The following is an 18,980-nucleotide window of genomic DNA, read 5'->3' on the forward strand; positions in this document are numbered from 1 at the left end:
CACCAGCCAGACTATAACAGCTGTAGTGATGATGCTAAAATCTGCTTGTTCTAGAAAGAGAGATGTTCTTGAGGTGAGCTGGGATTCTTTTGGGTGAAGAGCATTAGGCAAAAAACCTTTTTATTGCCAAACCCTCCCCACTCCTTTCATGGAAGATTTAAATTAGTTCATTGTATGATTGTGTCATCATTACACTGGTAAATTTTCCATGTCAGGAAACACTTAGATGGTAAGAATCATTATTTTCCTGCTTCTTGCAGGCTTTGGGGAGGCACAGGGACTTTTGATTGTGATGAGATGGGGAAAGGGGTGATTCTTGTTTTCATATTTGTTTTTTGGGGGGAAAATGATAGACCTTTTGTAAGTCTTTCTCTTGATCCGTCTGTCAAGGACGTATGTGTGGGTGAAATAAGTCTTTTTTTTCATATCGCTGGTGATGGAAACTGGAATATAAACATCATGGTACAAGGGATGGCAGGAGCTTGTGAGGAAGGGAAAAAAAAACCAAAAACAAACAGTAGAAAGATTTCCAAAAATAAAAGGAGGCAACTTACAGTTGTTCTATGGCTTTTTGATCAGTCTACCAGTGATAATTTTTTTTGTATTTTGAGGGGTTTCATGTGTGTAAGTGTTTGGATTTTTGTTCTTTGCTTAATTCAGAATCAATCTACTACTAATAGCTGTGTTACTAATTTCCTGTTATCCTAGCTAGCAAAGTCATTTGAATATACTTATTAATAGGATATTCAGAGTGCCAGCTTTGGAGTAATGCCTCAGATCACAAGTGCTAATTTGCTTCTGTGTGAGTTGTAGTCATTGCATTAGCTAGGTTTTGAAGCCCAGTTTCCAGAGCATGATTCATATTGACTGTCCTCCTTTCTCCATGGGAAGTGACAGTGGTGAGTTTCCTGGGTCAAGCAATACTGGGGATGGGAAACAGAATAACTAAATCTCTTCCTGCCCTCAATCAGCAGGAAATATAAGAAGTGGAAGAACAAGCAGTTGTATGAATTAAATACATTCATATGACTGTTAGAGATATCTTCAGAAGAAATAAGAATAAATACCATCTTATATTATCCTAACACGTACCTTTCAATCTCAGCAAGATCCGAGTTTTTTGAATATTTTTATTTCCCTGTTGCATTTTGGATCAAATAAAGATAATTAGATACCACTTTCAGCATTAAAGTGCACTCAACTCAGTGTGGCTCAACAGAGGCATGAGTGATTTATTTGTAAATACTGTGTTCATTAATGATACTACATTTATACTGAATTTTTATATGTTGGACACACAAAAAGGTTGTTGGAAGGTTGTGCTGTTGTAGCGTACCTAAATATTTTTGATAATTTGCTATTTAAATTTTAAAAAAGTAACTATTCTACAGGATGTTTTTCAGTTAAATCAGGGAGATATTTTTTCTTTTTAGATTTGTTATTGGAAGACTCAAGACATAATAGAAATTTCTCTTTAGCAGAAAATTTCTGGCACTGAATCATTCATCTGTACTCATTAAGTAAAATATGCTCATATTAAATGGCCACAGTAGTAGCATTGGAAGGATCTGTCCATAATCCAGGAGTGCAGCACAGGCTGGGATCTACCCACCTGGGAAGCAGCTCCATGAAAAGGGACATGAGTGTTGAGGTGGACAGTGAGTTCTGTATGAAAAAACAGTGTGCTGCTGTGCCAAGGGGTGCTGGGCTGCATCAACAAGGGAATCACCAGCAGAGATAAAAATCATTGTCCCACTCTACTCAGTGCTTGCCAGGCCACTCCTGGGGTGCTGTGTTCACTCTTGGTCCCCACTGTGCACAAACATGAGGACAGGCTGGAGAGGGTCCAGAGAAGGGCCACAAAGATGATCAGAGGACTGGGAATCTGCCAAGTGAGAGAATGGAGCTTGTCCAGCCTTGTGCAAAGAAGGTTTAGTGCCTGCAGAGATGGTGGAGATTCCCTTTTTACTAGCAGTCCCATGGAAAAAATGAAGGGTAATAGTTAAAAGTTACTCTTGGTGAGATGCTGATTGAACACAAGAGGAAAAATTTTCACAATGGGAATAGTCAGCCATTGGAATAATGTCCCCAGGGAAGCTGTGGACTCCTCAGCATTGGACAGATTTGTCTGGACAGTGTGCTGGGCCATCTTACCTAGACTGTGCTTTTGCCATGGAAGGTTGGATCAGATGATTCAAGGGGCCACTTCCAACCTGTTATTCTATGATTTTATACAATCACTTTAAATTCAGCCTAAGTACTCTTAACCCACTCACACACCAAAGGCAGGGAGATACAAGACAGAGTAGAAAGATGTCTTTGGTTAGCTGATACTTTCTGGCAAGAATAGATGAAGGTGTGCTACAATCTACTTTCTTCTGTAGAATAAAGATAAGAACACTTATCCTTGGTAAATAGTGCCAAGAAAACTCCGTTTTTGATTAAAACCTCTTTTCCCCCTCCCCCACAGTTCTTAATGTATTTGACTGATTAGAGGGATGTTTTCTCTTTGGAGAAAAATGGTTTTAAAAGGTATAAGTAACTTGCTGTTAACTGAGATGTAGATTGAGTTTAGGTTGAGACTTAGGCTCTAAGTAGTTTTATTTCCATTCATTGTAGAAAGATTTTGTTTTTAAATTCAAAAGAATGGATGGTGTTAATCTAGCAGCAAGACAGAAGTAGCTACAGTCCACAAAGCCTTCATACAGCTGCTGTGGCATCTAAATATATAGGTGTCTGTAGTGAGTTATTTAAATGCCTAAAATTCTATTTCTGCACTGCTGCTTTGGCTTTTCTTCTGCTCTAGTTCTTCTGGGATCCTGAAATTAAGTGTTCCTGTTCATTAGCCCTTGTACAGATCTCTTTAACACCCATCATTAGAAATGAGTTCTGCACAAAGCGTAGCAGCCATGGCTATGGCATACTAATCACAAAGACTGAGTATGAACCAGGAAAACACATGGAGTTAGTTGTTGAGAAGAAATGTGGAAACTGCTAGGGCAAGAGAGAAGCACAGGAAGTGAGTGGGGGAGTAAAGAAGTGGAAAAAACATTGGAAGGTGAAAAGCGATATGGAAAAATGAATGGATCTGTGAAGAGCACAGAAAGCTGAGAGATTAAAGGGAATGCTGGTGTAGGAGAGCTGGAGCCAATGGGACTCTGGTTGTGGGGTGGGAGCAATATATTGTATAATGAAGTTGTTGAGAATGAAGTGGTCACTGAAAAGAGGCAGGGAGGCAGGACTGGGGTCCCAGATAGGAAGCTGAGCCTAAAGGCAAGAGTGGATGGGGGCAGCAGTACATGTCCACAGGATGGGCGGTAATAAGGCTTGGATGAGAAGTGGCCAAGTTTTGAGGGAGGCTGAATATCGGTATTGAGCAAGATGGAGCTCTTTCTTTTTAATGGCTACTGTCTTTTAAAAACCAACCTTTATTCAGCTACTTTGAATACAGAGCTACAGAGTTGCAAGTCCTGCAACACTGAATTATGGTGCAGAATAATCTAACATATATTAACTGAGTTACCCTGGGCATTTGTATTATGATACAGTTTTAAATTCTAAGATCTCTTGATTGATGTGGTCTTTCCAGGTGGAATAGATAAGTTTGATGCTGCAGCAAAGAAGGACAGGTCTCTGGAAACGTGCTTTTATTTATTGTAGAAACCCTAAGACAGGTAGTGAGTGGGGCAGCTCACAAATGAGGGAAGATGTGTCACCTTAACTAGGAAACTTGGTGGACACAATTTCTCCAGGAAATTAGTTAAGGTATTATAGAAAGCTAAATACTCTAAAAAATTAATTTTAGGAACTTGGTTGAATGGTAAAGTTTGTAAGTCTCCTGATTCTGAAGTTTTCTAGTCTCTGGATCATCTGAGAGCCCTGGCAGGGGGTCTGTTGTTACCTGCCAGCACCAAAGAGGAGCTCTGCCCGAGAATGGGCGTTTCTGTCCTCAGAGTGCAGTTGTGGAACAGCACAGGATAACCTGGAGCAGTATGTAGAGCTGTGCTGTGACCATATGGAATGCACCCACTGGGTAGAGTTTCACTACTCTCTTCTAGCTACTATATTCACTAAATGAGGTTGGGGTCCCGTGGAAGAAAAATTGTGAATTATCACCTAATACAAAGTCTGTCAAAGTAGATTTGAGCACCGGTACAAAAATTTGTTTCTGTGTCATTCGAGGCCTGTCTTAAAATAGGATTTTATTTAGGATGTTGATGTTAGTATATAACTTGTTGACTTCTGTTTCTTTAAATGGCATGCTTCCCATACAATTGCTCTGGGAAAACATGTGCAAAAACCCTAGAAGAATCTAGGAAGTATCATTATAGTCAGGTTTTAAATTTCTGTTGACTTCTGGTAAAATCTTCTTTGAAAAATTGTACGTTGCCTAATCTTCCATGATGGAGAAGATGAAAAAATATTTTCTTTTGATCTGATGTAATTGGAGCTGTATTTTAGGAGAACTAATTCAATCTTATCTGATTATATCCTGACCATGGTCAAAAGTAAGGCTGCAATTGCTGTGTAAGGAGACTGGTTGCAGAGGTTGTGTCATATCAAATACATTGCTTTTCTATTCTGTTACTGTTAAATGAGCTGCACTAAATTAGATGGTCTAATTCTGGAAAATTTGAATATGTGCAGGTGGACTTTTGTGTCAGCAAAGCCACACTTATTTAATTGGAGCTCCATATGTCTGCAAAAATTGATTCCATATGGCTGAATGGCAGACTTTGAAAATGTTTCTTTAATTCATAGTAGTGCCAGGAGAAAGAATAACTGTATTTTTTGAGCTCCTTAATTGAGTGACAGTGCACCTGTACATAAACCTTTTTTCAATTTTTAAAGCAGTAATTAAATATGTAGGATTTGCTTGTCACATGTTAACAGCTTTAAGGTAGCTTAAATATGTGGCTAACAAAGGCTTAAGTGTGTGCTCTCTGTTTGTACTCCTAAAAACAAGTGATGAAAGATACCTCAATCATGCAATCCCACCATCTACTAGGTTGAATTTTCATGAGTTTTCTTTCAGAAAACTCATTTAGGGTCATGGTATATCTAAATCTAGATACATGTGTATATATACACATATATATATATGAATATTGGTCAAATAAAAGCCAGGGGTTTTTTTACATGGGGAAAATGGCTTTGAGTTTTGCTTCTAGTCAGCCATATTGATGGGAAATAATCCTGTGAGAAATGCTGGAGACATGAATTTTTAAATTGGGCCCATAAAAGTTGATATAATCATGAGATGAAATTATGAGGAGTAATGTGAATTAATTTTTTTTTTCAATTGTGCACAGGTACCTAAGGATAAAACTGGCCTGAAGAGAAAATCTGGGGGAAACTGGGAAGCTTGACTGTTCTTGCACCTGAGTAAGTGAATACTTAGTGGAAATCAGCTTTACAAAATGCTAAAACTGTGAAATATTTTTCAGCATCTCCATGCCTAATTGCAGTTGTAACTTTAGGCAATGCTTTGGTTTTGAATTGACAAAGGCCAGAAGTGGTAGGGCTACCTGCAAGGGAGGGAATGTGGTATGGAGCCTTCAGTGCTTTGCAGTAGGTTTTCTCTGTATTGCTACCCTTGAAGTCTGCATAGAATGAAACACAGCTTATAAGTGTGATTTCTTGGTATTTTGATGGTTTGCCTTTTCAGTTATTTATCTTCAGACTACTGAGTTTCTTAAAGCTTGTTAACTTGATCTTGCTGGTTTGTAATCACAGTAAGGCACTGGGACTCAGCAGAACTGGAGGTCAGGCCAGGTTAAATTTGAAGTCATCAGAGGGTAAAGGCGGAGAAGATGATCTCGTGGAAGGTTGTCCTGGAAAGGATGAATGCTCACTTCATGAGGGTTTTTTTGAGACAAAAAATATTGTCTTGGTTGGGATTTGCTTTCACTAAAACCGGACAGGGACAGCTTTTCTTCATCAGCTTGGATGGGGCATGTGATAGACATTCCTTATCATCTGGAGGCCCCCAGCCCTACACAGTTTTCTGAAAGACAGGGAGAGTATTTTCCATTTTTATCCACATAGCTTTCTTTCCTGGCAACCCAAACATTATTCTGGTTGCAAAAAATTATTTTACATGTTGAAAAGGTATGTTAATGTGTTACTTATTATTTAATACATTTATTTAGTCATACGTATTAATATATGAAATCTCTGTAATATTAATAAGCATTTATAGCATGGAACTTCTTTCTACTGGTAACATATTTTTACAAATGGGCAAGTTAATTGAGTTTTCTGAGACAATTGCTAGAGCTGGAGACTTTCTTCCTGCTGGCATTTCTCATGCTAGAAGAATTATCTTTGGTTTTAGAGAGCTTTCCTAAGCTAAATATCCTGACTGGTATCTACATTAAATTTTGAAAACAGTACTTACCAGCTGAGTCTCTCAATTTAATCTAGTCTAAACTTGTTACCAGTGCTGTTTATTCCAAATCTGTACCGTGGTTTATTCATATTCTTGTATTAATGCATTAACTTATAAATTGATATCCATCACATCACATCACTGCATTAAAAAGTGTATTTCATTTTGCTAGAGTATTTACTGTGTTTGTCCCTGCAGTAAAGTAGTAGACAAAAATGTCTCTCATTCCTTTCAATATTGAAGAGAATTAAATATGTAACCTAAAAATCTGCCAGGCTTTGTGAGTTATACACACATGAAACTTTTAATTCATTAAGAAATATATCGTGGTATCATTTAGCATTATCATTCTTTGATTTCTAAGTTAGGTACTGAATTACAAAAAATGCCTGAGACTATATTATAAGTAACTGGTTGCTTTCCTGTGCACTGGCAGTTCTCATTGAAATTCTGGTTCCTTATCTTGCTGTGTATGGTTTTAGGAATTAGGTCTCTGGGCTAGTGTACAGGTGCAAGGTTTATTAAAGGAGAGAAGTTCAGTGTTCTTAAATGATAGTGGCATATTTTGAAATCACAGTTGGCTCAACAGCTCTGTTTTGAATCCAGCAGGGACCTTTGAGAGAGGTTTTTGCCTTGTTTCTTTTATCTTCCATGCTAACATGAAGCAAATGTTTTCATTTATTTCCTGTGTTATCAGTCCTACTCTGCATATTTTAGTCTATTGCTTTTGACAGTGATGAAAGGCAGCTATTTCCCAACCTTTTGTATTTTGGGTGCTACATAAGCTCAGCAGTTCATTTTGGGAATATTTTCTTCTCCTGATTTATTCCTGTTTCCTCATTTGAAAGGCAGCACTAGAAATTCCAGATACAATTGCAATCTTCTTGGAATTGTAATTTAGATTTTGTGCTTGTGTACTTGAGACAGGAGCTTGCCCAGACAAAAGAAATGCAGCAATTCTGCTGGACTGGAGGACCTGTAGGTGTGGTGACAAAGATACTGTGTCAGTGCTGTGTTACTTTGTACTGGAAAATTTTCCTTAATTGTTGTCTAATAAGGTGGAAGTCCAGAACTAGTGAACTAAGAAATGGGGATAATCCAATTGAATTGTGTAGTGTGTTCCATCATGAATATAGGATTGATCTCTAGGTGTTTTACTCAGTTTATTATTTGCCAGTTACTGTAGTTACCTCATCACCTACAGATTTTCTCATTCAGAGTTGAAATTGAGTGCCTTGGGGCAAGATTTTCTCTGTTAAGCATGAAAATGAGCTGGTCTTGGTTTTGAGAGCATCCTATGTGTAGCAGTTCTTGTGGCTACTGTTCTGGAAAGAGCAACAGGTTTTGTGCAAATCTACATCTGAGTGTGAAGCAAGATAAATGTATCTGTGATGTAACCCTCATTGTGCTGCATTTTGTTCTTTTCCAGGGATTGGGAGGTATTAGTCTGTGCCATATTTAGAGGCTGAAGTGAAGCCAACTGGTACTCTTGCTGTAGCCTGCTGATACTGTAGGATGAAGCCTTTCACCTTCTTTTATCAGTTAATTTCACAGAGATTGCTATTATTTTTGTGAATCACCGTGTATGGTTTCTGACAGCTTTTTAAGATGTCATATGCTCTGCTGTTTATAGTGTAGAAGTCTCTGGGGATTTAAAACTCTTTCTCTACAGTATCTCTCTCACAGAGATCAATTAACTTTCTAATTAAAGTTTTGTCAACCTAGCATCTATTGAAATCCTAAAAATGTTGATGTTTGTTGAGACAAATATAGGAGGTTTTCTAATCTCATGAGGAAATTTTTGTTGAGGATTGTTGGGGATTTTTTATGTTTTTGAGAGTGTTTCTTTGTTGTTCACAGAGTGGTGTTTCAATAGTGGAAAGCTTTAGTTGCTGAAAATTTTAATGAAAAGGAGCCAAACAAATTACTTTAAAAAATTTTATTGATCAAAATAGCTTGTTCTCAGCTAACAAAACTGTAGTTGTAATCCTTTCCCATTCTTTTTGTCTTTTAAAGACTACTTATTTTGATCAGACCTCAAATATTGATGACAATTATATCTCTTTGTTTCACCTGAAGCCTTTCTTTGCTGTTTGGAAAGTTGTATATCACTACACTTGAAAGGTACCAAAGTCCTGTGGTTGGCCTCAGCATTAAAATATATAGACACTTTTACTTTATGAGGCTGTAAACCAGATAATTCATCACTACTGACGACCTGGAAGTAGATGTGGGCTTTTAAAGAACAATATGTTATATTACAAATTCCTTGGAAGGAGGAGTGTTTGTTTTTAGGAATTCCTGGAGAGTGGAAGCCTATTAGGATGGTATTGTACATGTAATAAATCATGCACTTGGCCTAGGTTGTTGGTTTTTTTTTTATTTCCTTTTTCTTTTAAGATCTAAGACCATTTAAACATTCTGCCATAATCATAATAATAATTAGTATCCTCTCTGCAAACACAGAAGAGAGGGGAAGCTTTTTTTAAAAAATTTTGTGTAATATTCTCAGTATCTATATAAATAAATGATAGTGTGTGGCGTGATTCACATGAAATAGCAATGCAGCTGTATTGCTGCTGTCTGCCCAAACAACAAGAAATGAGAGGCAAAGAAGAGGTGATGGGGGAGCATGAATCAGAGAGGAGCATTGTGGTATGAATAAATTGACACTGTGGCTTTACTGGGGGGGGCTCATTACAGGAGGCTTCATCTGTTTGCTGCTTTCCCATATTTAGAAAGCATCTTTAGTGATCCTTTTTGCAAACAGCTCATGCAGTAACTGGCAAAACAGAAGCAATTAGTGGTGTAATCTCAAAGGGAATCTCAAGCTTCACTTTAAGTGCAATGATTAAATCCACTAGAGTGATAACCATTGCTGCCAAGAACTCCTGTAATTGGTCACTAATGTATTTTGTTGTAGCAGTCGATAACTGCTGCATTTCATGCACGTAATTAGTAATGCATACGCGTTTGGTCAGTAAAATTGAAAATCCTAATAACCGAGGGTAGAGGGGGTGGAAGGAGCACAGAGCTGGAGAACTGAAATACTGCTCTGTTGATAGTACCTAACTAGAACTGTGTGCTTCAACAAAACAAGTGTCCTACTGTGCTGGAATACAAATGGGCTGTCTGTGGCAGGATATAGCAAAGACATTTGGCAGAGAGGGATTTGAAAGCTTCTGGCATAATGTAATTGAATTGGCCATTTCTTTAAAGATACAGCAAATTGTTTGCTGCAGCATTCGTCATCATGAGGAAGGTCAGACAGCTTGCCAAACATATGATATTCATAATAAAGAGTAAAACGGTGACGCCTGTATTTAAACACAAATCATGTTATAGTGTTTGTAAAAGCCGGAGAAGTGAATGGGAATATTTTTGGTGGTGCTGAGCATTAGTAATCTAAGTAAGACTGTAATTTAAGAGGGGGACAACTTATAAGCAGAGAAAAGATCCACAGGGAAATTCAGCTACTGAGCAACATATGATCCCCCTGATTTGAGAGGATAGTAGGTGTTTTGGCAGGATTATTGCTGACTCTCTCTTCTGATCACTTAAGGAAAGATAAGCTTGCATGATCCTATTTTTTGCCTTTTAAAGAAACAAAGGGGAAAATAACAAAGAAGGAGGACTCCAGTCTTTAAAAAGAGACAAAATGTGAACAAAGCATTGCTGGGGGTTTTTTGTTAGTCAGTTATGCTGTGGCAAAATAAGATGATGCAACAACCTGTAGCATATCTGAAATGTTATATGAAATGCTCTGTATTGGTACACTGGGAAACCCCTCTCGAGTCACAGCCAGAGCACTGAACGTAAATTGCCTGGTGACAGGGGCTCTGGGCCGTGCAGTGATGCTTCTGCAAATGAGTAGCTGTTAGCTTTTAGGTTCTAACACATTCAGGAGACTGGCATTTTGATTTCTTGCACCACTGCACCACTGATAGGGTTGGAAATGGGAATCAAAATAATTAGATTGGATATATAGATCCCAGCAAACCAGCCAAGAAAGCGGCTGGGCTGAGGAGGGCTGCTTTGAATTCTAAAATGTGCCAGTGCTGTTCTTATGAGAGTGTGAGGATGGAAGGAGTAAACTAGAGTGCAGATGTTTACCATTTATATTCAAAGCATGTAATAAAATAATTGAATGTATGCTTCCTCCTATTAAAGCCTGTTAAAATCAGTGATAAAGTTCATTACTGTTGTTTTAAAAAGGGAGCACAAATTTTCAGGTAATATATCTTAGTTGTATGCATAGTGTACAGATAAGCAGACTGGGAAATGGTTTTTTAACTTTATCCAAGGCATTCTTCCTCCTGATACAGGATTGTTCCCATTAGTTCATTTTCTGTTACTTAGTCCAGCAATATCTTTGCAGTATTCTGTCTGGCAATTTTTCACAGGCCAACAGTTGTTCCCATCCAAAAAGCCTTTCCTTCTAGATATAATCCCTCAATATTTTTTCATAAAAAAATCCCAACAAAAACAAACCACAAAAATATCCCCCGCTTTCCATGTACTCCTTCTTGAGTTTCCATTGCTGTTAGAAAATGTCATCCTTTTTCTATGCACATTCTTCCCGTAGACATTTGTAAACAATTACCCCACTATCTCTTTGCCCACTTTACCATTTTTCACATGTAAAGTTATCTCTTTCTTTATCTTTTTGCTTTTGAGAGACCCACCTTCATTTAATCAGAAGATTCAGGAGTCCAGGTTCTCTGTAGAGAATATATTTTTTTCCTGTGTGATTCCTGATGCTTTTCTTTATTAAAATTCTGCTCTCTATATTCACTGCCATATTACCTCCTACATCATTTATGTCTCAGTACACTCTTGCCCTTCCTTCCTTACCTTCCTTATTACTGATCTGAATGTTTTTCATACCAAACATGTTATATCTTGCATTTTCCCAAGCCATACCTTGCTTTCCATTTGTATTTCTAGTTTTGTTTTTCATTGCATCAAATCCCAGGACCTTGTGTCTGCAGCTTCATATCTACCAAGTCAGTGTTTAGCATCCATCCAGAACAGCCTGTTGGTTTGTGTGCACACCTGCCATGAGGAAGGCAGTGGCTGCAGCATCTCCTCTGCTTTGAAGGCAGATGCACAGGGCTGTATCTCTGGTAATACTGCACGTTATTATCAAAGCAATAGCACTTCTCTACTTTTGCAGGAGCCTGTTCTGCATGCTGTCCCCAAAACACCGACTGAATCCGTAAGCAAACACAGCAGTTATTTGCTCCAGTTGTAGTCACTGGAAAAAGCTATATTGAGCTGTTTCTGAACTAAATATCAGCATTTTTTTCCTGTTTCCCTGCTTTGGATCTCCAGGAGGTCTTAGGTGTTAGTATTCTTATTTTCTTACTCTGCTCTTATTCAGTTCATTATTTCACATTAAGCTACTCAGTGTAAAGATAGTGATGAGGCATAGCAAAGTGATATCTTCCTGTTTTAATCTGTGCAAGCCCATAATACCTGAAGCTCCTTCAGAAGTTATTTGTGTATCCTGAAGGTACACTGTGGCCATACTGTACAGCTGGCATGTATGACTTCCATTCAGTGATTCAAGCTTTTGACTTAAGATTACAAGACTATCAAATAAAAAGTGCATTTGCTGTCATAGGGAATGGAGGATATTTAGCTAGTATGGGAGTGCAGAATGCATGAATGGTACTCATACCAGGAGCTCGAAGAATTTGGGTTTACTGCAGAAATTGTTTGGTGGTTCTGCAGGAGTTAATTTTCTAGTAGAAAACATTAAAGCCAATCTATTTTGCTAAAAGAAGACTGAAATTATGAGTTGGCCATCATCTGGTAATAACCATGTGAAGATTTATGATATGAGCAGGCTCTTTTTTTTGATGTTATGGAAATAAAAAGACACACTGGAAATAAGAAGAAGAATTCAAACAGGAAACAATATTCATAAAGCTGCCAAAACTGTTCAAGTTAAGGAATTAGCTGATGCATCCAGCTAATGATGAATATTTTCATCCAGCTCAGATGAATTTCTAAAATACAATTTCTTTCAGTGTTTGAGCGCTTTTATTAAACACTTGAGTGTTTAATACAATAATTGCATATTCAGAACCTGTGTTTTTGAGGAAACCCAGTAGAGGCAGGAGGTAACTTGTGTCTCTTGTTGGATTCATGCTTTTTAAGGCCTTCAGTTAGGATTTGGGCTTTCATACATGCTGGTTATTTAGTTCAGATGATGGTCACAGGTTTCTGGAGGGCAGTTGCAACACAGTAGTTGCTGTGCAAGAAATAGTTCAGTAATGCTCCAAAGGTTAGCTCTTAAGGCACACAGCTCACTTACAAGCCCATTAAGGATTGACCTATGTTGAGAGTTTATTTAAATGCTTGGCACTGTTCTTTTATAATTTGGAAAAAAAAACGCTATTTTGTTTTTTAATAATTTTTTTCCTTGACCTTTATCGGCAGCAAAATTGGCTGACAGTATCACAGCAGGTCTAAATGCAGCATTTTATTTATGGCATTAATTTTATGGAAGAACAAATGGAGTTTGGAGACAAGAAGAAATGAAAGACTCCTTAGCTTTTTTAGATTAATAACTTGCTGAATTGAATGAATGCAAATGCCACTGACTTGAGCAAAGAGATCAAATTAAATACCTTGGGCAAGTTACACAATGTCTGTGTAAGGGGATTGCAACACCTGATCCCTGTGTTCTGTCTGCTGCCATTGAGACAACAGTATAGCAGTGTATTGCACAGGTAACATTTTCTGCACCTTTTAGTGTGTTAACTGCTATTTCCTGTTCCAATATATAAATAACCTTCTATGATATGAATTCTAGGTAATGAAAACATCTTCCATATTTCAACACCACAGTACAGCTTTTGTTTTATTTTGGAGACCTGTAGATATATTTAATCTTCTATTGTAGATTTATTAAAGTCATTATATAAACATCAGGAGATGTCATACAACTAATTTAAATGTACTCTAATTCAGGACAAACTGGGCTGTTTCTTCCTTGCCTGGAAGACTTTTCTGCTTGTTGTTGTCTTATCCTTGGTTATTGGAGCTGAGTTTATGCCCTTCTTCTACAATAATCTTCAGAACTAAGTCTGTTCAGTGACTGTCTTACCCCTTGCAACTTTTCACCAATAATGCACATTTTATGGGATGATTTTTTTTGCTGTACAGCTAATAACTCAGCATGTTATTCTGTGTTGACTTGGCTTTTGAAGGCCATCTTAAAAATATGCAAAAGGAATTTCAAATTACTTTCCTTTTTCTGATCTCTTAGGCCAACCCTTAGAAACATGGTGAATGGTCACACCTTGTGAGATAGTGTATAATCAACGAAATTTTTAGATTCTTTCTGAACTGATAGAGCAGTTTCATTTACACACAAACTTAGGTGTGATTAATATCTTTAATTATTTTAAAAGATAAGTACTGTGGTTGTGTAGGACCGAATTATACCAAAGTATGGAAAATATTTTTCTATTTTTGAAAAAAGAAAAAACCCACATTGTTTTTATGTGTTCTTAGGGGAATATTGTTTGAACGTTGCATTGTTACAATAGCAAGTTTTAGATTTTCAAAGCATTAGTCCTTAAATGAATAATACCCTTCTGCCACCCATGCATTGTTTGGGAAAATAAAATTTGTTTAGGAAATTATAAGTGACAACACTGATATCTTAGTTTCTTATCTTGGGAAGTGCTCCCCTTATTTTCCTTTTCTGTGCCCCTCTCCAGAAACAAAAGCAATACAAGAATGCAAACGTTGAAAGGCACGAAAATGTGCTTAAAGTATTTTCCTTCTGTCTTGGAACAATGGTTGCTGACAGCAGAAGGCTTGCTTGCTTGTTAAAATTAGATTTGAATCATCAGTGTAATAGCAGTAGGAAATTGTAGGGTGGAAAGGTGCCAGGAAGCCAATCTGTATCTGCCCTTTCTGAGTAGGGGGACCCGCAGTGACTTGAGCTGCCTCCTCAGCTGAGTGAGCTTGCCCTATATGACAAGTACTGCTTCAGGCATCCTTAAAACAAAATTTTTGTCTTGGGCAAAATTTTCGAAATTCAAAGAAACAAAGTTTTCTGTCCTTGGGCAGAAGCCATTGAGGTGGGATCCCAAGAACAGACAAAAGCACAACACTACAAGACAGCTGTTACAACTTAGGCTTCTGAAGAGTTTGTTTCTCTTTGTTTCCTTACATCACATTTAATTGGACTCACTTGCATTACCTCCCACCATTTTCCTGCACTAGGATAAAGAAAAAAATCTGTGTTTTGGGGCTTGGCTCTTTGGATTTTATAATTGTCAAAACACTGGGAAGTTTGCTAATTGTGAGTAAATTAGAGAATGATGCTTGGTCTGAAGCTGCATCAGAGTCAGCATCATTCTGGCTCATTCTGTTTCTCTTCAGTTGTTTTAAGGCAGCCCAGTGCCCACTTACTTCTTTTATGTAGTTATTATCTGTTGGCTTTGCAGTAACCCAATCTATGGAACACAGTGACCTCTCTATGCACCTTAAAGCCATTCACAGAAATGGCTGTAATTCTGCTGATGCAGAATGCAGCTGCCCATTTAAATCTCTTTTTCTTACAGAGGGGATGGTTATGTCTCTGCTGTGTGCTGGCTTCTGTTTAATTTCAAGTGCAGTTTTTACACTACTTCCATAAGCAGCTTAGTTCTTGATTACTTCAGGGAGTGCTTTGCGTGATACAGCAGTAATTGATATCAGCTGAAGTGCGAAATCTACCAGGCCCTTCCTTTAAATTAGTGCCAGTTGGAGATGGGAGAGCCAAAAGCAGGACTGTGCCTGCGAGAGGACTCTGCTTTTGGAAATTATTTAGTTTGCTCTCATAACAGAGTAAGAATTTTCTGACCTTCTGGTTATGAGGTTATTCTTGTCCTGGGGTGGCAAAATAAAATCAAAGTGGTTGTGTAGGGATGATCAAGGAGGAATCTTAGTTTAAGTGCTTAATGATATTTAGTGCATTACTATTGTCCTTATCAGTGCTATGAGTGCCATCAGACATATTTTAAAATAAAGCTACATAAATAAACTAGGTTATAATAAATGCAGCATTGGTTTATGTATTTTTTATCATTTGTTTACATTTACTCCATTTAACACTGTTTTGTGTATGTATGTATCCATATATCTGTATATATCTGGCATTTTTATATACAATGTTCATTTATTTTGTGGAGAAATAAGCAATTCTACAACTGGGCTGTGTTGTTTATAAGTATTATTTAATTATTGGCAAATATTTAGAAGGCACAGGACCACCATAGTTTCATGAGACTGTTGTAACAAATTTGATGGTGCTCAGGAAAAAACTGAAAGCAGTGCCTGAGCATCAGTGGACATCTTGACTGAACCTGCTTGTGTGTCCAGCTTTTAGACTGCAGTGGCTACTCCTGCACATTTACCAACTGGGAGAACAGTGCATTATGGAGAAGATTTTGCTGGAAGTTGCTGATATATTTGTGATGGAAAAAGTGGGTAGGGTTTGATCCACCTTTTTTCCCCCAGGGTCCTTACAGGGCAGTACAGTGATGTAGTGTGAGGAAGGCTTCAGGTCATTCAGATGATGGTAGTTCATACTTGTTTTCTGTAGTGAGTAAATTTTCTATTCTTATGTGTCCTGTGGTTCTGTATCATATTTGTAGACAGTTATTTGCCAATTTCCCAAATGGCAACACGAGCCATTCCCTTAAATAGCCGAGATATTTATATTATATACAACTCTTTTGTAATTTTTTGTAAGTTCCTATTTGTCTTGTAGATGTCTATACAAATATGTAAATGTAATCTATAATATTAAGGGGTTTATGGCCTTAGTACTTACATTTCAGTTCCATGCAGTGCATTGTGAGACTGCATGTACTCTTAATCATATTGTTAGCCATTATCATTTTTAAGCATATTCCATGTCCCTTGGGTGTCCACCTACCATCTGTTTCTTTATCCCATTAGATTTCCACCAGATTTCTAATTTTTTCTCTAGCATACTGTGCTGAAAAAACCCTCCTTATAGTTTCCCTCATTGATCTCCCAGTTTAATTACACAGCTAATCAGATTATGATTCTCTTTATTTCTTACCTCCCTGTGCTTTCCAGTATGACCAAAAGCATGTCCTTGATTTCTGCATGCAGGTGTGTATGTGCATGCAGGCTGACTATACAAGATTCTTCTAAGCAGTGCTTTCTGTTCCACTCCCTTTGCACGGAGGCTATAAAGACACCTTATTCTTCACAACTTTATCAACTGCTTGGCTTCCACTTCCTCCTGTGGACAAAGGGAATCTAGCTCTTAGCAGTTGACCTGAGCCAATTCAAAAGCAGCGTCGTGCCCTCCTTCCCCTTTTCCCTGAGCTGTTTCCATTCCAGGGTGCTGTCAGCCCTGTCGTGCTGCTGCCCGCCCTGAAAGATGCGTGATGAGCTTCCAGCCAGCTCGACAGCCTGTCCCCAGCACATGGCAGCCACAGGCTCTTAAATGAGCTTAGGCTATTAATACACAGTGCTGAGTCACTGCTGAAATGCTTTGCTTTGCTGTGCACGTTTTTAAAGCAAAGCATGGCCAGATCAGGTCTGCTTAGGGCAGGCTATGCTTCACTGTCCTGGGCCATTGAACGATGAGTGATTGAGCTATTTGTGTGGTGAGGTGGGGAAGGCACTGTGGAGGATTACCTGTGCAGGTGTCTGCAGCCACCCTGCTCTGCTGGAGCAGCACTGCTTCAACTAAAACCTGGGAAAATACTCTCCATGCACAGAAAGTGTCTTCTGTTCCCTTTAAAACCTCTGAGAAATGTAGTGTTCTGGGAAGATTCAGGAGAATTATTTACAAACCTGGTGACAATCCTGAACAACTGGGACAGCATGTTTACTGTTAGCTGCCATAAACTGACATTCCTGCGTGGGGAACTTTTTTTTTTTTTTTTTTTTTTTATTGCTGGACAAAAGCTTGCCTAAAACACCATGTTTTCATGGCTAATGAGCTCAGTCAGTCCTTGGTTTCTATCCATGTACTACAGGAAATAAACCATATGGAATATTACTGTGGAATATTTAGGTTCATTTATAAATACAAAGATTCATGTGTACAAATTGGCTTCACTCTTAATTGATTTAGAATACTTGATTAGACAACACAGCTGAGCCAATGTAACTCTTGCTGCCACAGAGAGAGGTGGTTCAGCCCTCACTTTTGTCTTCCTGTCCCTTCTAGCCATATGGTGCTTGTCTGACTCCTCGATCCAGTGCTGAACTGCTCCTGTCCTGGGAGAGATCAAGCCATTTTATCTGGTTTGATGGTATGAAACACGTATAGGGAACTGTGTGCTTCATTTCTGGCAGCAGTGTTTGAGGGTGAGGGTTGCAAGTCTAGTGAGAAGCCTCCAGTGCCAAGAGGTGTATGGGCTGGATTAGCATGGGTTCCTTTCTACTTACTGTTTGGCTCAAGAAAATGGCTAGTCTGGTTTTACATATATCTTCTGTGATGCATTTTTAGATGCTACCACTTGCACATGATATAATAGTCTTGTGGTCAAAAAAAAAAAAAAAAAAAAAAAAGAGGAGCATTTTTAGCACAGATGGCATGATTGATAGAGCTGTGGTTTTACATACTTTGAATTTTAGTGGAGTGAGGAGACTTTCTACTCTAAAACTTAAGCTATCCTGCATTTCAAAATACAAGATATTAAAAAATGCCTTGGTGCATGAATACTTGGCAGAAAAACAAGACTTATTACTTTATCCAGTAAAAAGCAATGGCCACAGAAAAAACATGTTCTTCACCAGCTAATCATGTAGAACAGGGCAATGTTTCAGTTGTTTTGATGACTGATGAGGGAATCACGTGTTTTAAGTACTGCTGATCTACTTGTGTTTATTCTCACTTTTTGTCTTAAAAAGCTGGCCAGAACAATCTCTAGTCTACAGACATTCTTTACATTAGGCTCCTTGCAAAGCCATGTAGTAACTTTGGGAAAGAGTTACAGAGTTTGCAACATTAAGAGTGATGTTTTAGGACCCATTTTTTATTTAACAGCCTTAGTGAACATGTGTGAAAGTGCAAATGCAAAGTTTTCAGGGGCAAACTTAATGCTTGTGCTCAAGAGCTGGAGCAGGTACTGGGTCTCATTAGTGTTGCTGAGTTCAGCTGCTTCTGTTTGCCCAGCGTGGGATCAGCAGCAGGTGGTGGCTTGGGGGAGCTGCTGATGGCCCAGGGAGGCAGGCAATAGGAAGGGAGAGGTCAGAGTAAGACTGCTTTTGTCTGGAAAAAGCAAAGCAGAGGCAGTGTCTTAGATTTTGGCAGCTCAGGTGTGCTTTTCTCATATTTAGGTTTTCTACAGTCTTAATAGCATTTTCATTTGTGTGTCATCTCCTTGGCTGTTCTCTTGTTTTATGTAGAGAAAGGAAACTTCCTAGGTGTACTGCTAAAAACACACATATTGACAGCAGTCCTAGATTTGGTATTCCAGGCACTGATAGCTTGTGACAAAATTGCTTAAAGCTGACCTAAAAATTATTATCTTACATAACAGGATTGTACTGCTATCTCTTGTGAACCAGCCACAGGAAAGAGATGTCCAAG

At 38.3% G+C, this 18,980-nt stretch overlaps 1 protein-coding gene across 2 annotated transcripts in view; it reads left to right on the top strand.

Moving 5' to 3' along the window:
• TBL1X (transducin beta like 1 X-linked) overlaps positions 1–18,980 on the top strand; it is a 187,970-nt gene that overhangs the window by 49,309 nt on the left and 119,681 nt on the right. For both annotated transcript variants that reach the window (XM_079298889.1, XM_079298890.1), the window contains exon 2: positions 5,313–5,385. The gene's annotated coding sequence lies outside the window, so the exon portion shown is untranslated. The remainder of the gene's footprint in view (positions 1–5,312; positions 5,386–18,980) is intronic.

The sequence above is a fragment of the Erithacus rubecula genome (genome assembly GCF_903797595.1).
Source record: "Erithacus rubecula genome assembly, chromosome: 1".
NCBI classification, from domain to species: domain Eukaryota; kingdom Metazoa; phylum Chordata; class Aves; order Passeriformes; family Muscicapidae; genus Erithacus; species Erithacus rubecula.